This window comes from Perognathus longimembris, chromosome 20 (genome assembly GCF_023159225.1).
Source record: "Perognathus longimembris pacificus isolate PPM17 chromosome 20, ASM2315922v1, whole genome shotgun sequence".
NCBI classification, from domain to species: Eukaryota; Metazoa; Chordata; class Mammalia; order Rodentia; family Heteromyidae; genus Perognathus; species Perognathus longimembris.
In genome coordinates, this window is record NC_063180.1 from 2,843,891 (window position 1) to 2,869,523 (window position 25,633).

At 37.4% G+C, this 25,633-nt stretch overlaps 1 protein-coding gene and 1 non-coding gene across 4 annotated transcripts in view; one reads left to right on the forward strand and one right to left on the reverse strand.

The window, feature by feature from the left end:
• Cntnap5 (contactin associated protein family member 5) overlaps positions 1-25,633 on the reverse strand; it is a 936,592-nt gene that overhangs the window by 757,721 nt on the left and 153,238 nt on the right. The window lies entirely within an intron of this gene.
• Positions 24,181-24,287, forward strand: LOC125339116. Its single transcript, XR_007208408.1, has one exon. It is a non-coding gene; the product is annotated as a U6 spliceosomal RNA (small nuclear RNA).

Sequence of the window (25,633 nt, forward strand, 5' to 3'; positions counted from 1 at the left end):
TAAGGCTGTGTCTTCCCATTTCTTGATCTGATGTTTGCTAATTAGGGTTCATTTCACTGTCTGTATTGGGACCTTGATTATTATCCCTGTATATTACATCTTTGAAGACTTTCTGTAAAGCTGGTTTGGTGGAGATATATTGTTTCAGTTTTCCTTACTGTGGAAGAATTTTATTTGACCTTCAGCTATGAAGGAGGGTTTGGCTGGGTACAGAATTCTTGGTTGATAGTTATTTTTATATAGAGTTTGGTATACTTCATTCCAGGCTCTCCTTGCTTTCATGGTCTCTGCTGAGAAGTCTGGGGTAATTCTGATTGCTTTTCCTTTATATGTGATTGTTTTCTTTGCCCTAACAGCTTTGAGTATTTTTTCCTTGCACTCTTCTGAACCTGATTTGATCACAATGTGTTGGAGGGATGTCCTCTTCTGGTCTGGTCGATTTGGGGTTCTAAATGTTTCTTGTATCTGCATAGGCCTTTCCTTCTGCATATTTGGGACGTTCTCAGCTAATATTCTGTTAAATAGGTTGCCTATCCCATTAAACTCTTTCTCCAAGTTTTCCTCAATACCTATTATCTTTAAATAGGGCTTCCTGATCGTGTCTTGAATCTCCTGTAGTGATCTGTTTTGTTGATTGGACTGGATTTGTATTGATTTTTTATCTTTCTCCATAGAATCTAAGGAATCTTCAGCTCCTGAAATTTGATCCTCTGCTTCAGTTAGTCGGGACTGTAGGCTAGTTACTTGATTTCGAATCTCCTTTGCTTCTGACTGGTCATTCCTGATAATTTTCATGTCATTTCTTAGGTCTTTTATGGACTTCTTTACTTCATTAACTTCATTACTTTGGTTTTGAGAGTTGTCTCTCAAATCTTTAAGCTGGTTAGCTATCTTTTCATTTGACTCTTGAAGTTCATTTATCTTTATATTTGTGGATGCCATGAAATTCCCCATGAATTTTTGCTTTGCCTCCTCACGCTCTAGAATAATTGACTGAAGAGATTCAAACTTTTCATTTATCATGTTTATCAGTAGACTTTGTAGAGCTTTTTGGGGTTCTCTTCTATGTCTTTGATTGACTGCTCTGCTTCCTGCTTGTTTTGACTGGGGGATAAGACTTCATTGTTTGCCATCTTTCTTGTGTTTCTTCTGCCCATTTGAATTGGGGATGCCAGCCTACCAGCACCTGTGAGCACCGTTTAAGACCCAAAGCAGCCCTTACCAAGCACTGTTGTGTAAATCTTCAAGTTCACAATTATGTATACAGTTACCCTGTATACTTGTCTATAAAATTAGATTTGGTGTTCCTAAAGAATACAATTTCAATATAACAACTGATCCTGGGCCCTGTATTCAGTAGTTACTTATTTACTGTTACAACCCTATAAGCAATTCTTGTTTTTATATTAAGTTCTTTTAGGACTGGCTTTCTCTACGAACCCCTCTGATTCACTTGTATTAAGCTGGGATACCCTCTATCCAATAACCAGGAGTCATTGGAGACTGGAGGTCCAGGCAGTAAGTCAGGAGGGTAAGTTGGAGGTAGTAAAGAGAATAGAGTAAAATGTATTGGGGAGGGGAAGTGGTGATTTTGGTTTAGTTTCAGTAACGTGGAAGTGTCAAAAAGAGTAGAATCCGTAGAAAGAATAAGGTTACAATGATAAATAATGGAGAGTTAGCAGAAAAGAGTGGAGGTGTTCTTCATAGGAAAGTAATTTTTAAAGAAACAGAATGCAAAGAAAGAAATAAAGTAAAAATAGTGGGAGACAGATGCACACAACAGAGAAAAATTATTTTAAAAAGAAAATAAAATGAAAAGCAAAAAAAATCAGAAAAGGAACAACCCAAACAAACAGAAAAGAAAAAAAACTTGATAAAACAAACAGGTAAAAATAGAAAACATGGGGAAAAAAACAAAACAAAACAAAAAACCGACGACGTTTCTGAATTGAAAAAAAAAGTTTAAGAAATTTTAAAAAGATAAAGAAAAAAAAAAAAAAGGAGTCTTCCTTGTTTGGGTGGTCTTTCCCCAGTCTCTGGTTTCCTTGTGATGGTCTGTAGTCTATATTTCTAATTGTCTGAGTTTGGCAGAGTTCAGCTTGCTTCTCTGTCTGCTGCAGGGCTGCAGCCTTTAATACCTGCCTTTGAATAGGCTGTGGACTGAGCAGGGCGGGGCGCCTCTGGCCTGTTTTACCCAGCTGAGAGTTGCTTGCTTGTGTGAGGCTTCTGCTTCTTGGGTGGTCCGACCTCTTTGGCAGAGGTGGCTATGGAAAGCAACTCCTTTTCGGGCTGGGAATTGGGCTTCCTCTGTGACGGGACCATTTAACTGTCTCAGGATCCTCTGTGTGGTGTTTCTGTGCCGCCAGGAGCTGCTGGCTGTTTGGGCGTTAAATTTATAAGTTCCAGCAGGCAGGGCGGGGCAACTCTTGCTGAGCCCTGGCCCAGGACCCGCCTCCAACCAGGGCAGGGGGCGTTCTCCTGGGCGGAGCTGGCTCTCACTGTTGTCCCTCTTGCCCTTTTCAAAGATGGCTACTTTGACCTTGCTTTTCCCAGGCCCGCTTAAGTTCCAATCTGGTCTGACCCTATGCCAGTGGCAAAGATGGCGCTTTGCTCTGGCGATGGGGGAAGGGCTGCCTTGCCGAAGCTGCTCCGTGGGCGTGAGTGAGAATATCTTTCGTGGGGTACTCACGCTTTCTCTGTGATTTCAGGTCGTCCGTGCTCAGCCGCCGCCTGGTCTCAGCTGTGTGCTTTACCTGCTTGGAGTGCAAGTTGCTGTGCTCGGGCGCTGTGCCAGCACAGGCACCGGCACTGGCGTGGCGGTGGGATACCGCCCAGAGCTCGAATCTGTGTTTTCAGATGGGCAAAGTCGATTTTTCCTTCCTGGCCAGAATCCCTGTACTGTTACAACTTACACTGGTTGTCTTTCTAATAGTAAATGTTTCTTTGTGGTGAGAAAACTGCAATGCTGGAGGGAGCTGAGCTAGTGCACTGCAGCTCCTCTGCTGTAAGTTACAGGGATCCAGAAATTCTTTACTCCAGACAGAAATTCTTTACATCTTTATCCTGATAGAGGAAGACTGGATCTTTTAAGTTTGTAATTCTCCCTAAAAATGTCCATAAATTCATTTATATGGCAACCTAAACCCCACATCTGAATTTCCTCCCTTTCCTCCTTCTTTTCCTTCCTTTCTATAGTCCTTTTATAACTCCAGCAAGCTGGCTTTAAACTTTGTTTAAAAGAGTAAGGACCTCTAAGTCAAGATCTTTTAGAAGAAGTAAATAATAAACAGAAATGCTTCACTAAAGAAAAAGAATTATAAATATTCTGTAGTTATTAAGGCAGTGAGTTTGGACAAAGGATAGAATATATCAATGTAAGAACAGAAGAAATCAAGACTGCACCTTAAGAGTGGATGGAGGCTTAATATGTGATACAACTGGTCCTGTGGATAGTAACAATGGACATTGCAATTTACTGCATTGAAAAGTATCTATGTAGATATGCATGAGATTTGACTCACAGATATGGAAAGTATTAATTAGCTACATTAAATATTTATACATAATAGACAAAAACTACCAAACTTTTCAGAAATCTCAATAATATTCCCTATGATTTTAAGCTAGGAAACTATTTCTTCAAAATTGTTAAGGATTCAAATGATCAAGCAAATAATCTTAATTCCCCTGGCATAATTATCAAGAACTTCTGTTTATTTGGAAGTAAAAATCTAAGTTACATAGTGGAAAATAATTTTGATAGCAGACAACTGGCAAAAGTATGAGAATTCTGTATATACAAGTAATTTCTGTAAATCAATTTTTTTTCAAAAGACAGATGGTTCACTTAAATAATATTGAAAATATCTGAAGATATACTTACAAAAACAAAATACAAGAACCTAAGATGCTTCATGAAGTATAACAAACCTCATGAGTATTTATGGAAATAAAGCAAAAAGTGAAAATGAAAAACTATTTCTTGCATTCCGTATAGAATCAAAATAAGATTTTTTTATAATACCAACTCTGAAACAGATTAAGTAAAAATTTGTGAAAATTTAAACTGATATATTTCACTTAATATTATCAATAAAGTGAAGGATATATACACCTTATGACCAAGAAATCCTAATCAGAGTTATATATCTAAACAAATGTTTTTTTTGTGTGTACATGATGACCTTGCTTGTCATAGCAGGAAAGTGGAAGCAACGTAATACTTCTATTTGTATGCTTAAGTCTGCACTGAACTGAGATCTATTAGCCCCACATATATCATATACCTCTCTACATATATTCCCTCCCAGTCCTTCCTCTCCAAAGCACATCAACCATCTGCTAAGGTCAAGCTTCAAAACTGATTTGTGGAAGTTTTAACAGAGATTAGTTGAAAATCAATTGTGTTAATTTCATTAGTAAGCTGCAGAATTTGGTAAAACTTCATTACATTAAAAAACTAAACATAGAGCTTTCCTATGATCCAGCAATCCTACTCCTGGACATTTATCCAAATGACCACAAACCAAGGCCCACTAAAGGTACCAGCACATAATGTTCATTGCACAGCCTTGTTTACTATAGCTGCGCTATGGAATCAACCCAGATGATCCTCAGTGGATGAGTGGATCAAGAAAATGACACACGGGGCTGAGAATATGGCCTAGTGGCAAGAGTGCTTCCCTCCTACACATGAAGCTCTAGGTTCGATTACCCAGCACCACATATATAGAAAATGGCCAGAAGGGGCGCTGTGGCTCAGGTGGCAGAGTGGTGGCCTTGAGCAGGAAGAAGCCAGGGATGGTGCTCAGGCCGAGTCCAAGGCCCAGGACTGGCCAAAAAAAAGAAAATGACACACACACACACACACACACACACACACACACACACACACACACACACCCTGGAATTCTATGCTTCCATCAGAAATAATGACCTTGCCCCATTTTGTAAGGAAATGGAAAGATCTGGAAAAAAATTATATTAAGTGAAGTAAGCCAGACCTAAAGAAGCATAGATTGTCTGGTCTCCCTAATTTGTGATGATTAGAATGTGCCCATATCTACGAGTAAACCCGATGGACATTAAAGACAAATATTTATACTTGGATATGATTAATTAAACAACACTCTAAATGTTCACACAATAAGAAGAAAGGAGGATATTTTTAGGAGAGGATCACAAAGACTCAATAGCTATGTGTGCTTGCTCATATAAAAGGATGCTTATCAAAATGAACTTCAAGAAATGGAAACAAGAGGGTTTGCGTTATACTGTTTGGTACAATATTTTCTTTTCTTTCCTTTTTTTGATTTTTTCTGTTTTGTCCCTGTTTTTGGTTTCTGTACCATTTGTCATATATATATATATATATATATATATATATATATATATATATATATATATACTTACCTGATTTGGGAAGAGGAAGGGGAAGCACAGAAATGGTGAGACAAAAGATGAACCAATCCAGCAGTGATACTCACTGGATACTGTGTTTAAAATGAGCTATACAACTTGGCAGGAAGGGTGATCTGGAGGGGAAAATGAGGGAGGGGTTGACACTCTTCAAAAAGAATTGCACTCATCACCTGACTCATGTAACTGTAACCTCACTGTACATTCCCTTTAAATAAAATACAATTAAAAAAAATCTTAGATCTCCAAATACCTAGTGAGTTTTTATTTTCCAAGAACAAAGATTGTGTGTTTGTTTTCTGTACAAATCATAAGAAAATATTTGGGCTGGGAATATGGCCTAGTGGCAAGAGTGCTTGCCTTGACTACATGAAGCCCTGGGTTTGATTCCCCAGCACGACATATACAGAAAACGGCCAGAAGTGGCACTGTGGCTCAAGTGGCAGAGTGCTAGCCATGAGCAAAAGAAGCCAGGGACAGTGCTCAGGCCCTGAGTTCAAGCTCCAGAAGTAGCAAAAAAAAAAAAAAAAATATATATATATATATATATATATATATACATATACATATACATATACATATACATATATTTGCTTTTCAAACCCAAGAATGTCAAAGCATAGATTCAGGGACATTTTTCTTATGCTGAGTAAAATTTCATGTCACTTCAATGCTTAGAAACAGTTTGTTGTTATTCAGACTTTTCTTCCATTCAACAGATATCTTTTGAGAAGCCAGTTTTTCCACACAATTCTAGATGCTTAAGACCAAAGGAAGAAAAAGATGCCTGCCCTCCACAGCCTTAACTCATGACCAATGGAAACAGACTATAAACTGTGAACATAAATAAGTCAACCATGTGTTATGGGATGAACTGAGTCAACACCCAAAATGTACATTGATGTCTAAAATTCTGACTTGTCAGTACAGTCATATTTAAAAATAGTATTTTTATAGTTTTAATCACATTAAGATTGTTGGAGGGGACATTTTTTATTCCACAAGATTGAGATTCTTGTAACAATAGGGTTATTTGCACATACACAGATGAATGGACAACCACACATGATGACCCAAATTTACTCTACAACTGAAAACAAATGGAGAGATGAAAGTTGCACTTCCACAATTCAGGACTTCCTGAGACTACTATAAACCAAAATGACAAGGGAAAATCCTCTTCTCTCTCAATACCTTGATTTGAGGCTAAACTTAGAACCTTCAACAATCTGCATCTGTTTTTGTATGCTTTCCAAATTTATCAATTTGTTACATCAGCCTGAAGAAATAAGTGCACCAATTTTATTAGTAAATGATAATGTTAAGAAACAAAGAAAGTGTGATTAAAACAAGAAGAAGCAGAGAAGGAGAGAACAAAGAGCTGCATGAGGTAACATAAGGCTTTTAGGAGGGCAGTCAGAGTAGGATATCTTACGTCCTTAACAAAGATCTGAAAGTGTGAGGCTACTTCACAGAACTCAATCTGAAGAAGTTGAGAACAAGAAAGAGATGAGGAGAGGAAATAGCATCTGAAGTGTGCAGAATCCTAGGCTAGATCACCAAGTCTTGGAGCCACTAGAGGAGGCTAGGATTTTGACTAATTTTTGTATGTATGTAAATATGTTTTTTCATTTCTTTATTGTGAAAGTGCTCTACAGAGGGGTTACAGTTTCATATGTAAGATAGTACATACTTTTCTTATCCAACTTGTTACCTCCTCCCTCATTTTCCCCCTGCCTCCTTCCCCCATGAGTTGTACAGTTGGTTTACACCATATAGTTTTATAAGTATTGCTATTTCATTGGTTTGTCTTTTTATCCTCTGTCTCTTAATTTTGGTATTCCCTTTCCCTTCCCTGGTTCCAATACATATATATATATATAGATAGATAGATATAGATATAGATATAGATAGATACTGTATATATGTATATACATACATATGTATACGTATACATATGTATACGTATACATATGTATGTATATACATATATATGTATATATATACATATATATACAGTATCTATAGTACCAAAGTCAGTTACAGTGACAATGACTGATTAAATTTTTGAGGTAAGGGATGGTGATATCTGGAGACTGAGTGGGAAGCCAAGTTTCAGGTGAGAAGACACATAATTCTGCATCCATTTTGAAGGGAAAGTCAATGCAGTATCCTCACAGACTTCATGTGATTCAGAAGGGAAAGAGTTGAAAAAAAGAGGCTATGAAGTTTTTTTTTGTTTTTGTTTTTAATCTGATCAATTGGTGGGATGGAACTGCTATAACTGAGAGGAGTCAAAGGCTTGAAGACAGAGAAGGCTATGGAATTCAGTTTTGACATCTTGAATATGAAATAGCTAACAGATATCAATATTGATCTTGGTGGTAACAGACAGAAACTGCTACCTTCTGAACACAAAGAGGAGAAGAGAACAAAGGGGATTGCCATCAAAGTTTGGGGCTGGTGAAAGAACCCCACTCTAGGCAGTACTAAGTATGCTGAACTCCTATGTGGGGACAGACAAGGAACCAGGCTGCCAGAAGAAAAAGATAGGAGGCTCAGCAGGAAGAAGACAACTAGCTGGGGACAAGAATGGAATATAGAGCAAATATTCTGTGCTCATACTCCCTATCCTCTTATCTTCTTTTGCCTCCCAATGACAGAACAGAGAAGAATATGGTGATAAAAACCAAACAAACAATCTAATCAAGTTTAGGCAGGCGTTGTAGAGCATGGAGCCAAAGGACCAAAAGAACTCACCTTGCTCAGCACTTACACAGTGCAATTCTTTTGTGTGTATGTGTGGCGGGGGGGGGGGGGGGGGCGTAGGAAGAACCCTGTAGGACGATGTTACCAGATTATCAACCTAATCCCCAGATCCCAAACCAAAACTTCAGCATCTAAAACAGAGATTAAAGGCTCAAGTGTCAACTAGGAGTCCATTCATGGAACTCATGTTGAAATTCATCAAAGGTACTGTATCTCTTAAGTGTAAGCTTTCTGCTGGGCATTGATAGCTCACTCTTGTAATCCCAAATACTCAGAATGCTGAAATCTGATAATCAAGTTTTAAAGCCAACCAGGACAGGGAATGCTGTGAAATTCTTAGCTCTAACCACCAAAAGATCCATAAGAAGCTGTATGGCTTAATGGTAGAGTGCCAGCTTTGAGTAGGAAAGGAACAGATCACCACCTAGGCCCTGAGTTCAAAGCCCTGAATCAAATATTTAGACAAACATCTATGTCCCTCTCTAATTCTTTGGCCTTGCTCCCCTTTTTTTCCTCCCTCTCCCTTCCCTTTCCTTTCCCTTCCCTCTCCTCCTTTCCCCTCCCCTCCCCTCCCATCCCCTTCCCTTCCTTTCCCTTTCCTTCTTCCTTTACCAGTCACATCAAATAACATTCAAGGAACCTGGAGGAGCCAGTTCTTTTCTGTCTTCAATCTTCATTACCCCATTAGCCCTGGGAAGCTGTTTTGTTATTCCTGGGAATCCCTGCTAGCCTTTCTACATGAGTAATGTTTTCTTGAAGAGTTTCAAGTGTTTTGTTTTATGTGTGGCAGGACTGAGGATTGAATTTAAGGAATTTAGTGCCAATATCTTAGCTTCGTCATTCAAGGCTGATCAGTTACCTCTTGAGCCACATCTCCACTATAAGTTCCTTTTTTATGTTTTGTTTTGTTTGTTTTTCAGTTTATTGGAGGTTAATTAAATACTGATTTCATGAACTTTCCCACTAGGGCTAGCTTCAAATCTTGAGCCTCACGTTTCAGGCTAATGTGTAGCAGGGAATAGAGGTATGAGTGACTGGAACCCAGCTTGAAGAATTTTTATTAGAATTACTATTTTTTTAAGAAGGCAGAAGCAAGGAGAAGCTACAAGCTGATATAACTGGAAACCAGGCAAATGGGTCGGCTGTGCCTCCTGGTAAGCCAAAGCCAAACTCTGCCCTTTTTGACTGTTTCTCTCTCTTCCAAACCAAAATGGTTCTGTTTCACAAAACCAAAATTCACATCAAAGCTTTCAGGTGTCCTTTTGTGGTTCTTAAGGGACTTCAGGTTGTCTCCTTCATCTGACCTAACTGCCCTATCCTATTTGGGAATACATTTTGTCTTCCTTTATCTTTGCAATAAATTCCTGTGGGACAGGATTCACAGCTTTGCACTTCCTCCTGCATAAGTGAAGTGTCAAGGGCATCTAGGTCTGTTTGTGGAATACATCAAGAAGTCCAGCCTACTTCCTATGGCTTACCCTTTGGTTTCCTTCAGGATTTGTAATCATATTATCTTAAATATTCTCTCATGACATCCTCAAAGATGAGTGCAATCTTCTCTCTTCTTGATACACTGTACCTAAAGAACCTTCAAATAACATTTCCTCAGATAACATGTCCTAGAAAACTATGCAATGCTGGCAAAGCTTGTTGTCTCTAACTTTTTCTTTATTTTCTTTCTTTTTCTTATGTAATTATTATGACTTGCCTCCAAATAGGAGCTGCCACTGTTGATATATAAAAATCTCACACTTCTTCTGCCTGTTTCAAAATAGCTCTTTTCAAATTTAAACCACCAGAGTTACTGATATTCTAATACAGTAAAAAAAAAAAAAAAAAAAAGGTGGGGGTGCATTTGAAACCATAAGTCAAGTCACATTTTAAAAATATCAAAAATAGGGGCTGGGAATATGGCCTAGTGGTAAAATGTTCGCCTCGAATACATGAAGCCCTGGGTTCGATTCCCCAGCACCACATACATAGAAAAAAGCCAGAAGTGGCTCAAGAGGTAGAGTGCTAGCCTTAAGCAAAAAGAAGCCAGGGACAGTGCTCAGGCCCTGAGTCCAAGGCCCAGGACTGGCAATGAAAACAACAACAACAAAAAAAAAACCCACAAATAAAAAATATCAAAAATAAGTCAAATGTAGGGAATAGGAAATGTACTCACTCCCTTGTGTATATAACTGTATCTCCTCTGGACATCACCTTGACAATAAAATTAAATTTAAAAACATAATGTTACCAAGTTAAGAAATAGAAATTCTCTATCTAGTTTTGATATATATTGACATATTGATTGAACAATAATCAAAGAATTTACCTTATGCATATGAATATATCAGTAGTACTAATATGAATATATTTGTAAATTAATTCTTTTAGTTTGTATGAGCAATAATTTCTGATTTATTTTAGAAAGGAAAAATGATTACTGTAAAATTAATGTATAAATAATTTTGCTTTTATAAATCTGTTGAATCAGCTTTGAATAAACCATGTAATCTATATTTCTTATCATTTTATTTTGAAAATAATACTTAGGCACAATTGCTTACTGGAATAATGTCTAACATTACAAGGACTGTGTCAAGCTAGGTAGAACCAAGTAAGGCCAGAAACAACATTGTTGATAAGGATTGACCTTCACTTTCCAGTATCATAAAAGTACTTCAGAGCAGAAGGACAATAGCCCTCCTTCAGACTGAATAAATCATCACCTACTTTACTAATTAAACTTGTCCATTACTATCTTATTAACCAGGTTTTCCCATGACATGTGTCAGTTAACCAGAAAAAATAGTTTTGTTTTGTTTTAAATAAAAAGCACACTGATTTCACTTTCTTCTGAGAGATTTTGACTCTTGTGAAGGAAAGATAAATCAAGAATGAATTGTTAGCACAGTTAAGGGAAAACATTGGAGACAAAAATTATCTAGTGGCAGTGAGCCTGGAAAGGAGAGCCTGGATCTCCATTCTTACTTTGCTGCAAGCCTTGTGACCTTTACCAAGTGATCTTTTTGTTGTTGTTCTATTTCTCTAGAGGTAAGATGAAACCTTGTGGCTAAAGATAGTAAGACTTTCTTTATGAATCTGCAGTCTTTATGAAGTCTTTAAATTGAAGCAGAGACTGAATCTAAAGATTGCCTTTTAGTGAGCTCAGTTACCCCAATTGAATGAATAATCATAGTTTAATTTGCCTTTCTGACCATTGTGAGATCATGAGGCACAGTGGAATATGCTAAAGCTGAAACCTCATAATTTTCAATGTGGGATGTGATGATGGAAATAACAGTAATTATAGGTGGGAAGAATCACGGTTTGGGATTGCTGGCATGAGATAATGATGTTTTAATAGTTCTTAATGTTTTAGTTGATGCTGATATAATAGCTCTGCAATTGATCATGAATTAGAAGATTTTTAAGAATTTCACATCCTAGAATCAGAATTATATGAAGTTATGCAGTAAAATTACCAAACAATTAAAACATTTTTGAAGAAATTGGTGGAGTTTAGAGTCAAGGCAGAAAAAAAAGGATATCAAAATAGACACACAGCACACAATATGTCAGAATCTGAAAAAATGCAGGCACATGTGAAATATACCACAGAGCAATTAAAAGAATATTCGTATTTGGACATCTTACACAACAAAAACTTATTTCTACCTTATAACTAGGAATGTGCCAAAACATTCAGATATGGAATTTACATATATGCTAATATGTAATATACATTGTTACATTATGTTGTTATTGATGATATTTCTTATTAGTTACCATCTTATTAATGGTATAGCCATGAACCACATTGTACTAGTATCTGTTTTTATAAAGAGATAGGGTCTATCAGATAAGTGGATATGTAAGGAAATTTTCACTTTCATGTATTTTATCAGAGCATGAAGACCTAGATCAAGAATTTTTATTATTTTGCCATGTAAATTTTTTATTAATAAACTAGCTTGTGATTATTTACAAGGCAGATATATTTGGATTCAAGGAGGGACACTTGATCCAGTAAATCTCTCACATGCTGAGTGTATTCAATCTGTCAATTGTATCCTTTTGTTATATGTGAGGAAGATAGCAGTTGTAAAGTTCTCATCCCTTCCTTGTTGATAGAGTTTTAAAAATTGGTTACCAAACATTATTGTGTTGAAATCTGAAAAGTCATGCTGTTAAACTTTTCTACCCTTGAAGGTTGTTTATTGCTGCCAAATTTTAGGGTAATAGAGGCTCATATCAAATCCCTACTCAGATAACCCAAATAACAAATTTCTTAAGAGGCATTTTGTAACAAAGAGATCTAAAGTTTGCTGCTACAGTGCATAAGGAAAATGATCTAGAAAAAAGAACCCTATTGTACTGCTGATGGGAATGTAAACTAGTACAACCACTCTGGAAAGCAGTCTGGAGGTTCTTCACAAAACTACATAGGTCAGGTGCCAGTGGCTCACACATAATCCTAGCTACTCAGAAGGCTGAGATCTGAGAGATCATGGTTCAAAGTCAGCCTGGGAAGAAAAGTTCATGTGAGATCCTTATTTTCAAAGATCCAGTAAAAAACTAGAATGGTGGTATGGTTCAAGTGGTAGAGCACTAGCCTTGAACACAAAGTGACTCAGGGATAGTCCTCAGGCCCTGAATTCAAGGCTCCACAACCAACAAACAAACAAAACTAGACATAGACCTTCAACCCAGCCATATCACTCCTTGGCATCTACCCTGCGCATCATGAGGCAGGATATAATAAGGCACCTGCGCTTTCATGTTAATTGCCACACTGTTCACAGTAGCCAAGATATGGAAACAATGCAGAATTTCCACAACAGAAGAGTCCAAAAAAATGTACCTATATACAGTGGAATTTTACACAGCCATTAGAAAGATAATAAAATAATGATATTTTCAGGGAAATCAATGGAACTAGAAAAAATAACATTAAGTGAGGAAAGCCAAGATCAGAGAGACAAAGGGGCCATGTTCCCCTTGATATGCGGAAGTTAGATCTTAAATGCACTGCAATATGAAAAACTACCCAGGATTCTCGATACTAACCTACAGTGACAGCAAAAGAGGATCGTCACAGGAGAGAAACACCAAGATGCAACACCCAAGTGACTCTTCATATGTATATAAAATAATATACATACTGATAGCTGCTCCAAAGATATGATGTTTTTCTTATTTTTTTCTTTTTCTGATGACTCTGTAGTCTTTACCTTATATACAGTGTATTCATGTGCACATTTGTGGGAGAGTAGGGAGAGGGCAAAAAATTTGAGGGAAAGGGGTGAAAATTGCAGCAATAGAGTACATTGGACATTGATGAATGTGAACTATGCAACTCAGGGGTGGAGATGAGAGACAGGTAATAGGAGAGAATGCAGGAAAAGATGACACTATGAACATACTGAAAAGAAACATACTGATATAAATAAATGCAACCCTGCTGTATAACACCTCAAAAACAACAATACAGTAAATTAAAAAACAAACATATGAAAACTGTTATTTTTGGTTCCAGCATGAAGATTTCTTTCGTATGTGTTTGTGTGTGTGTGTGTGTGTGTGTGTGTGTGTGTGTGTGTGTGTGTTTCAATACAGTGACTTGAACTCAGGGCCTCAAACTCTTGCTCATCTATCTCCATTCCTGAGTTGCTATGGTTATAAACATAAGCCACAGGTGCCTACTTTCCATGAAGATTTCTGTCTTCTCAGTGAAGAGAAGCCTCACTTCCCAGTCTCCTCAAATAATCAAAACCATTGATCTTCTCCCAGCTATCTACATGCCAGTACATCCAATGTAAGTAACAGCCTTGTTTAAGTAAGCATGTGAGAAAAATGAAAGTTGTGTTTGAGCTCATTGCCTTCTTTCTTCTATAGTACTTTATTTCCAAGTACAAATGTGGTATACAGCTCACTCTTCTAGATTTGAATCTCTGTGCCCTTGTTCATGCTATCATTAACCAATTTACAGCAGGAAGCCTAAGACTCTGAAGGTGTTTTGAAATGTATCATCAATATAGTCACAACAGCTCTTCTACCTATTCTAAAAGGTAGACTTCTGTGTAGTCAACAACAAAAAAAACTAAACTAAAATCTCCCTAAATAAATGAGATAATTTATTGTTGTTATTTTTAATGTACTATGCGAAATTATTTATCTTCACTTTCATTTTTCTTTCCTATGGTTTATGACTTGTCACTATATTTGATTTTGGTACCCTGGGTATTGTATATATGTTTATCTGAATAGGGAAGCGGAACATCAAAATGGTGAGACCAAGGATAAAAAGCAAACCAATGCAATGGCAACACTCAGAAGACAGTACTTTGGAAATTAACTGTACAACTTGGAGGGGTGGAACGTGGGAAGGGAGGAGAAAAATGAGGGAGGAGGTAACAAGTTTGAAAAGAAATGTACTCAACACCTTATATATGAAACAGTAACCCCTGTGTACATCACTTTGACAATAAAATTAAAATTTAAAAATCTATATTAAAAATCTCCCTAAATATTTTTTCTTTTAGCTTAAGTACCTAAAGAAAAATATCCATAATTCTCCTTGTCAGTATTTATATTCATATTCTTTCACTATGAACTTCTCGACAACTTCAAGGTAAAGATAAGCACAACACTGTAGTAACCATAATTGAGCATCAGAGTGGCTCAATGGCTTGCGTCAACATACTGGTAAACTCTGGATTAGATGCACAAATAGCTTACAAATCAACTTGGACTTCAGTATTCACAGTCACTCCTGGCTCCTGCCTTCACTCTACCTTATGTGCCTAGGCTTTAGACTTAAGAAAGCTTTTATATTCCTCCATTAGAATACAAACTCTGTAAGGATAAGGAAATTATTTTGTTTTCCCTTCTGAATCTCCAGCACCTACATTAACAACTGGCACTGGTTTCTTGAAGACTATGAATTAAAATTTAAAGGAAAAATTTAAAATTAACTAGAGGACACACATGAAGAGTATTCATTTCCCAAGTATTTTACCTAATTACATTTTGACTGCTTGGTGGAAGGAGACATTAAAGAATTTATGAAATGTTTACTCTGCAAAATATAATCTCAGAGTATGATCTTGGATCCACTCATTAAGTACAGACTTAAGATAACCCACGCAAAATGTTGTAGACTATAATAAGGTCCAAAAATAATCTTCTCTTCTTCTTCTTCTTCTTCTTCTTCTTCTTCTTCTTCTTCTTCTTCTTCTTCTTCTTCTTCTTCTTCTTCTTCTTCCTCCTCCTCCTCCTCCTCCTCCTCCTCCTCCTCCTCCTCCTCCTCCTCCTCCTCCTCCTCCTCCTCCTCCCCCTCCTCCTCCTCCCCCTCCTCCTCCTCCCCCTCCTCCTCCTCCCCCTCCTCCTCCTCCTCCTCCTCCTCCTCCTCCTCCTCCTCCTCCTCCTCCTCCTCCTCCTCCTCCTCCTCCTCCCCCTCCTCCTCCTCCCCCTCCTCCTCCTCCTCCTCCTCCTCCTCCTCCTCCTCCTCCCCCCCTCCTCCTCCTCCCCCTCCTCCTCCTCCCCCTCCTCCTCCTCCCCCTCCTCCTCCTCCTCCTCCTCCTCCTCCTCCTCCTCCTCCTCCTCCTCCTCCTCCTCCTCCTCCTCCTCTGGCTCCTCCTCCTCCTCCTCCTCCTCCTCCTCCTCTGGCTCCTCCTCCTCCTCCTCCTCCTCCTCCTCCTCCTCCTCCTTCTTCTTCAGTCTTCTTCTCCTTCTCTCCCTTCTCTCTCCCTCTCATCTACTGTTGTCTTCATTCTTTTTGTTTTCATTTCTCTTTATGTAATAAATATACCTACTATCTTATTTTTATAAATCACACAGGAATTGGTTAAATGACTTGTTCCCAAACTCCTGAAAGGTTATTATGAATAAACACACCTGGAAGACATTTTTAGGTATGAATCATAAACATCCTTATCATTGTTTTCCTACCTTCAGAATTTCATACTTTCTAATATCCCTCCTGGTCACATAAAAACAAAGTCTCAGAAAAGTCTAATAAACCTGGAAAGTGAGGCAGTAGCGTAATATTCTCTTCTTTCAATCTATCATTTTTCCTCTATTGAAAACCTAAACAACAAATGCCAGAAAACTAGCATGGTCAGTTATTTTGTCTGACTCCATCCAATTTCAGTATTTCTGTGCTCATCTTCATTTACTGATCAGATTTTTAGTGACCTTCTCCACCTCTCTAATAAGCCATATACTCAAAACTTGGTCTGCCATTGATTACTTATACTTTCAGTGCTGAGTCAATATGTTCCCTGGCTTTCTGCATTATTTGCTTTTAACCTTATCTCTCAGATTTTAAATAAAATCTTACCGATGTTAAAATTTTTCCAGTAGTCAGAAGCTTGATTAGGAAGGAAAGGCAAACCTAATCCAGGCCAACTCAAATTGGGCATTTAATTCAATGAGGGTTGGCAGTGAATTTATAAGCTATACAAAACCCTGATGAAAGCCATGGAATAAATGTATATGACTTTACTACAAGGAGGCTCCTATTTGGGTAACTCAGCATACTGTGTAAAATGAGTCTTTTGATAGCTCAGTACATATATCCTTCCCTCATTCCTCATCCGTCAAGTTTATTTTCCTGCTACAAAATTTCCCATCCCAATCCAGTAAGTATGTAATCTCCCACTAAATTTCTCCTCTCTATTAGGACATATGGGTTCTGATATATTTCTGGAATTTTGGTTTATCATCTTTCCTTTTCCTGTTATTTATTTTAGGAGAACATTAACTTAAATCTCTGGATCTAAGTTTTTTAATCAAACAGGTATCAGCTCAAATCCTGTCTCTTCCACTTGAAGTGCAAATTTCCTGTTTTTTTCTTTTCTTTTCTTTTTTTTCTTTTTTTTTGCCAGTCTTGGGCCTTGGAACTCAGGGCCTGAGAACTGTTCCTGGCTTCTTTTTGCTCAAGGCTAGCACTCTGCCACTTGAGCCACAGCACTATTTCTGGCCATTTTCTATATATGTGGTAATGAGGAATTAAACCTAGGGCTTCATCTATAGGAGGCAAGCACTCTTGCCACTAAGCCATATCCCCAGCCCTGTAAATTTCTTAAGAATGTTACTAAATGTCTCTGACACTCAGCTACAGAGCTGTCCCTTAAGGGTATTTATTCCAATACAATTTCATGAGGTATAAAGAGAACGTGATCAGTTCTGTAAAACTTTTTCTCTACATTTTCTATTTTTCTTCCAAGTTACTCTCCCATTGTGCCTGAAGAACTTTTGAGTAGGGTTAGATGGTGGTGGAGGGAAGAGAGTGAGCATCCCTTGAAATGTGGAAAACCCTGTGCTTTCATTCTACTTTTGCCTTTCTAAGTGTCAGACCCAAACTTGGACTTATATTTGCTCCTTCTGTTGATAATGTTTGCTTTGAAGAAAGCAGATATTTCTAGGAGAGGAAGGTGTTACAAATCCAGGAGTACATCACACATGGAGTTTGGGCTGAATTTTCTTGAATTCTCACAATTGAATGATAAAGAATGAAAAGGAACACAACTTCCCTGAACTTTGACTTTGGGAGAGGACCCTCATAGTTCTGAAAGAACATAGAGTCTAATTAAACTCTTTCCTATGTGAAATACAGCAAATGTATAACATACTCCTGGGATTTCATAAGATCACTTTACTAATAAACTTTACCATACCCATCATAGAGACATGCTTTCAGGTCTGAACACCTGAACTCTGACTCTCAATGATGAGTTCAATTAAAAGTATAGAATTTTATGAGATATTTTAAAATATATTTGTCTTATAAGCAAGAAGCATATCTTTAATACACATTCACCCATGTATAAAACTCATATATATCTAGAAATATACTTATATCTCTGTCTATATAGACATGTAAATGTTTGTAATTTTTCATAAACACTAGTTTACATGTATATTCATATATGACTAAATATCCCATGTATGTATTATACAAACATATGTACAGACAGAGAAATAAATTTGCATTAATGCTTCCCTATACAGAATCCTAATCTATAGACATTTGAAAACTAGTAGAAACATAACATACACAAATAATATATTTGTTTTATTACTGAGTTTTAAAGTGTATTTTGATTTGCACAATCAGCACCACCTGGGAACTTGTTAAATCTGCAAATTCTCAGGCCCACCAAGGATGATCTGGATTAGAAACCTGGAGGCCCAACAAGCTGTGTTTTAACAAGTTCTCCTGGGGATTCTGATTTACCGGTTACTATGGTTTACATGAGAAGGCCTGTTCTATCTAATACACAGATAATGGACTTTGGATATATTTTAGTTACAGGAGTATATGCCCATACCTTATTCTATCAGATAGTATGAATAGTTAAATATATTCATAAATATAAAGCTTTGCCTATTAATCACTGGTAGATTAAGAAACTGGGCTTTGCTATGTGACAGCAGAGGAACACTGTGGACTCTGCTTGCACTCCCTTTTCAGCACAGAACAGAACCTAGCCAGTGGCTGAGGGACTCAACTCCCAAGGCAGTCAGAGGAGTTAAGGAAGGAGCAATGCATCTTGGGAGGGTAAGCATGTATCAGGGATCAGAACTCTCCATGAGCTCGCCTGCTAGCGATAGAGTGACAGTTTCCTTTCTGTTCTTCTTTCCTTTCTTTCTCTATCACGCTCTCTCTTTATTTTTTCTTTCTTTCCTTTCTTCCCTCCCTCCTTCCTCATTCCCTCTCTCTTTCTTCCTTCCTTTCTTCCTTCCTCTCTTCCTTTTTTCCTTCCTTCTTTTTTCTTTCTTTCTTTCTCTCTTTTTTTCTTTCTTCTTTCCCTCCATCCCTCCCTCCCTCTCTTCTTTCCTTCCTTCTTTACTTTCTTTTGTGGGTGCTGAGACTTGAACTTGAACTCACAGTCTGAGCTCAGGTTCCTGAGCTTTTGTGCTCAAGGCTAGCACTCCAGCATTTTGAGCCAGAGCACCACTTCAGTGTTTCTGGTGGTTAATTGAATGTAAGAGTCTGACAAAGTTTCCTACCCAGGCTTGCTTTGAACCATGATCCACCAATCTTAGCCTCCTGAATAGCTAGAATTACAGGTGTGAGCCACCAGTGCCTGGTTTGACACATTTTTTAGAGTAGATTATATTCAGTTCTTTGCTACATTTGGTGATAAGTAAAGTTCCTCTAAATATTATTTGTCTACAGATTTGTTCTGCTTGCATAAACATGCTTCCACATGTCTCCACAAATAATATATTAAAAGGGGCTGGGAGGACAACTTTGAAGGACCAAACGTGGTAGACAAGGATACTAAATCATTTTGTTAATTTCTGACCTTTGTCACCAAGAGTCTGGTAATCAAAAGTTTAATGGGAGCCTTCTACGCATACATTACTCCTTAAATTACTTAGGAAGCTGTGAGGAAATTTCATGAATTCACATACCTTTGGCACACATCAGTTCAGTGAACTACAATATCAAGGACACAAGATAAAACTCAATTAGGGCTTAAGAGAAACCTTGCATCAGAATGAATCATGCCAATATTCTAAGTAGCAGAGAGAGTATAGTGTGGGCTGTGAGAATTTTGGTTGGTAAAAAAAGGTGGAGTTTCTAATGGGATTTGAAGGACAAAAAAAATATTCCTGCCTGAGGAGCTGTGGCAGAGAACTTCTGCATGTACAGATTCCCTTATCTGTCACTTTGAGTTAATGGTTACTGTTCCCCTGACTGCAAAGGCATTGCAATGCTGATAGGAGAGGATCAGTTGGAGAGAATCTTGAAATGTTCAAATTGTGATACAAACATGTAATGGTGTACTTTTGAGAATGTTTACTTGAGAATCATTGGGTCATTGAATACTATGATGTACGAAGTAGGTCCCTGTTTGATCCTACACTCTTCAGAGCAGACATGTACACTTGTCATATCCTAGTCTCTTTAGTACTGTCTCCATCTTAGGTCCATTGCTCCAGCAAGCCCAAGAGCACTACAACCCCCTATTCATTCTAAAATATCCACTGACTTCTGAGTCAGATCTAAAGAGAGATTGTTGCCCTGTCTGTGCCCCTCTGTGTCTCAGCCATGGCACAAAGAGTTCCACATCCTGAGCTCCAGCATTGCCAATGTGACACAAACGGCAAACCCAGATTTTAATAACTTGTCCTCTTTTGACTTTGTTCTTTCTTCTCCAGTTCATTTTCTACACCAGAATAATGTTGCCATATTTAGCACATAAAAATACAAGACTCACAGTGAAAGATGAATTTCAGGATAGCAATGAGAAAATATTCAGAGCATGTGCATCTTACACAAGATTTAGGATTTGCTCATAATTTTAAAAGGCATTAATGAACTGAAATTTGAACTTTATCGGATAACTCATTGTGACTTTTTTGTTTTGGACACAGGATTTTGAACTCAGGACTGGGAGCTCTACCATTGAGCAGTATGTCTCCAATCCTTTTGTGCATGTGTTAATCTGTGATTAGGTCTAGCATTTTGCAAGCAAGTTCCTGGTCTGTGATCCATATATTTGACAGTAGTTGACATGACAGTTGCATGTCACCACATTCACATTTTCCCACTGAAATGGAGTTTCATGAACATTTTTGTCCATGATGGTCTGGAACCAAGAGTAGCCTCCCACATAGATGGTATTATAGGCATGCACTACTGCACTCAACTATTCATTTAAAAAAGTGATTTAAAAAAATTTGCTGGCTGGGGCTGGGGATATAGCCTAGTGGCAAGAGTGCCTGCCTCGGATACACGAGGCCCTAGGTTCGATTCCCCAGCACCACATATACAGAAAACGGCCAGAAGTGGCGCTGTGGCTCAAGTGGCAGAGTGCTAGCCTTGAGCGGGAAGAAGCCAGGGACAGTGCTCAGGCCCTGAGTCCAAGGCCCACGACTGGCCAAAAAAAAAAAAAAAAAAAATTTGCTGGGTCTATCTTCATGATGATCTCTATCTCAACCACCAAAGAAGCTAAGATTTCAGGCTTGAAACATCTCTACTAGCATAGTGCACAACTCTTAAACATCCTTTAAAGATAGAATATATTCTCTCTCTCTCTGTCTCTCTCTCTGCATATATATATGTATATATATGGAATAAATATATATGGTAATTTATTCTCAGATATGCAAATCCAGGGTTTCTCTAAATCAGAGTATCTTCAGTCCTTCCTAATGATGGAATTCTATCAATCTTGCTTACTCTGACATAAAATGTTATCTGCTTCACAAGTGCTTCTTTTTCCTCAACACCTCATCATTAACTCCATCTGCAATGCTTTGTTCTGAATATTTTTCACTCTGATTTTATCATAAAACCTGGACAGACATCTGTCTGAGGCCTCATAAGGTAATGTGTTTATACGTTAAATTGCCTCTATCTTTATCACAACATTTTCAAAGGGGGATGTTATCTTCTACCCTTTATCACAGCATGTGAGACCTTTTTTCATATTATAATATAAAAAGGTATTGAATAAATTAAGCCAACCTCACAGATAAGGTTTCCTAAAGGAAACGTCAGAAAGAGAACATGTGAGGGTTGCGAGGAAATACATTAACTGAATATTGCTCATGTTTCAAATAAGACAAAATCAACTGTGGCTTGCTGTACAAAAGGTATGATTAATACCATGGATGATGGTTTTTGAAGGAAGTTATTCAACACACCACAAGTACAATGACATATATTCAATATCAATTGATTCCATTTGATTACAACACATTGAAAGCACATTTCATTTTTGGCTTTTCATAATACTTGGGTATATTTCAAAGATCAACAGACACTTTTACTACATACTTGAAATAAGGAGTGAAGCAATCTAAGGTTTGTGTGATTCCCCTAAAATAATTAGAAAAAAAAATGCTTCTATGGAGCTGATACTATAATATGGATCAGAGAGTCTGAATTTTGAAGCAACTCATTTCTAGTTATGATTTCCATTTGTTCATTTAATTGCTCACCTATTGTTTTCCAACAGAATGTTTACTAAAGGCCAGTCACTGTGGTATGGATGTAGAAATTATTGGCTATAAAGAAGAAAAGTCTAAGTCATCCCAGTGAATGGGGAAAATTCTGGTACAACTGATGCCCTTCACTTAAGGACCAATAAAAATTACAAAGACTAAGAAGTCAAATGTGGAAGGCCTTCCATGCTGAAAGACTTACTTGCTACTTACTTTGCTATTTATGTTGCTAAAGGAAAAGAAAGCCTCTCAATTCAGAGGTTCTACGATACAGATGGGATTTTTTTGTTATTATTATTATTGTCAAGGTGATATACAGAGGGGTTATAGTTACATATGTAAAGTAATGAGTACATTTCTTGTCAAACTAATTATCTTCTCCCCCATTTTTTACCCATCTTCTCTTTGGAATGGTGAAATGTAAATTTGACTGGTACAGAACAAAATAGGAAAACAAAAGCTGCTTGAATAGAAAGATGGGAAAGGCAAATTGGGTTTATTGCTATGAGGACCAAAGCAGACTATAAGTAGAAAGAAAATTTAATAGCACAGAAAATGAATGATTGAAAGTAAGACTGCAAATGTAATATCACATTGGTGTCGTATTTTATTTATAAAAATATGGGAGGACAGGGTGCCTATGCACACATGTGTAGTCATAGCTACTTAGGAGGCTAAGACTTGAGAATCACAGTGAAAATCCAGCCTGTGCAGAAAATCCATGGGACTCCATCTACAATTATATCACTGTATATTATCTGAGTGCATTGGAAACTGTATATACTGGTATTAGAACTAGGAAAGTGAAAGGGAATAACCAAAATCGAGAGACACAGGATAAAAAGACAAACGACTACAAAAGCAATACTTGCAAAGCTGTTTGGTGTAAACCAACAGAGCAACTCATGGGGGGAGAGGGAGGAGGGAGGGAGAGGAAAGGGGGAGGGAGGAATAAGGGAGGAGGTAACAAAGAGTACAAGAAATGTATCCAATGCCTAACATATGAAACTGTAACCTCTCTGTACATCACTTTGACAATAAATAAGAAAAAAATTTAAAAAAGAGCAAAAGGCAAAAAAAAAAAAAAAAGAAGAAGCTGGAAAGCTGGAAGAGGAACTGTTGCTCAAGTGGAAGAGTACTAGCCTTGAACAAAATAGCTTAGGGATAATACCCTGCCCCTGACCTTAAGTCAAAGCTACTGGCACACACACACACACACACACACACACACACACACACACGCACGCACACACACGGAGAATTTTGGCATAATCACTACTTAGTAACTAATAAGTATTGAAGTCAAAACACATAATTTCATAAGGTTATGGAACTGGTAGGTTAGAGATAAAAAATTGATTGGGGTTAATGAAGTGGTTTTCTAATCTTTCTGGCACTTAGGTATGCATACTTGATTGATAGAAGCGTTAAGTTTTCTTAACAGAATAGAGATCTAGATGTCTGGACACTAAAGGGAGAGATACTCTGGAGTCAAATCTGAGCTTTTTGATACCTGAGTGCACTTCAACAAATGACTTTGCTATCCTATGTCTCAGAATCCATACATATATAATTGGGGTAATTAACCCATGTCAGAAAAATCATGACAGTTACAAAAATATTGTTTATAATTTCACCTATCATTGCACTGAAAGGGGAGAATGTAATTGTATATTATATTATAATTATCTTTCTTATATTTCAAAGAGAATGTGAGGATGCTCCATTTCTGACAAAGGATATACCCATGAAGAACAGAAAGAAACATACACATATCTACTCTTCTATCACAGTCAAAGGGTTAGATCAATGGACTAGTTAAAACTTTACTTCGAAATCTTATTCTTTTGAGCAGCAATCATATTTGTAAAGGCTTAACACTAAGTCTACTTTCCCTAAATTATAAATAAATAAACTCATAAGAGTTAAGTCCAAAGTATATTTAACTATTTGAATGTTTCTTTCTAACATTTTCACAACATGACATGGACTTCTATACTATAGAAAAAAATTGAAAATCAAAATAGCCTAAAGCTTGTGCTCACTTTGGCAGCACATAGACTAATATTGGAACGATACAGAGAAGATTAGCATGGCCCTTGTGCAAGGATGACATGCAAAATTGTGAAGCATTCCATATTTAAAAAATATTCTGAAGCTAGGAATGGCTACTAATTAAAATAAGGTGGTATACAAAAGAGAATTCTACTGTTGATTGAGAGTCAATTGGCCACCTATCACTGTATCTTCAACATTGTGTAAATACACTCATAAATATATAGAATTTTCTGTATCATAAAATGCATTGATAATCTCATTTGGTTCTCACAAGATGGCCTTGATGGAAACAGAGACATAGAATTTGCATTTGTGTATGAAGAGTGTATTGAAGGGATATGTGAAAGGAACTCACCTACTTGAATCCTCTCACAATGAAGGTCAGAACCTTATTGGAGGAAAGGCCTTGCTCATATTCATAATTCACTCAAAAAATTGCTAGTACACTTATTTGCCAGTCTGAATAAGAGTTACATCGATCAAGATCTATTGTACTTATAAACAGATTTGCTGACCGATAACTACCTTGTACAATGATTTAAAGATAATAAAATTATAATTTTAAAAAGATATAGAATTCAAATATTGGGAGATAGGATCACCTTACACACAATGGTACAAAATACAGTAAATAACTTATGGTTCCCTAAAAATAGTATTTTATTTTACTGTAAAGTTGATGTACAGAGAAGTTACATTTAAGTAGGATAATGATTACATTTCACATCAAACACTGTTACCCCTCCCCTCATTTTCTCCCTCTACCCCATCCCCAAACTGCCTTGCCCCTCAAGTTGTAAAGTTCCAACATAGTGTCTTGGGAATATCGCTTTTGCTTTGGTTCACCCTTTGTCCTTTGTCTCATCATTTTGTCATTCCATTCTCTTCCCCAAATCAGATAACAGTGTATACATGACACAGGGTACCAAAATCAAACAAACAATGAGGAACAAACCATAGCAAGCAAGAAAGAAATAAAGTAAGGAAGGAAGGAAAGAAAGAAGGAAGGACCACCTCAATCCAGTTACAATGGCCATGTCAATAAAACAAAAATAACAGATGCTAGTGGAGATGTGGCCAAAAGGGAACCCTACTACACTGTTGGCAGGAATATAAAATGGTCCAATCAATCTGGAAAGCAGTGTGGACATACTTCAAAAGAGTAAATAGAAAGCTCTCTCCAGATCAAGCAATCCAAGTCCTAGGCATTTAATCAAATGATCACAAACAAGGCCACACTAAAGCTACCTGCACAACTATGTTCATTGCAGCATTATTTTCCATAGTAAGATGTGGAACCATCCCAGATGCCCTCAGAATGGATCAAATATATGTGTGTGTGTGTATATATATATATATATATGTGTGTGTGTGTGTGTGTGTGTGTGTGTGTGTGTATTCTATGTATCCATCAGATAGAATGGCACCATCC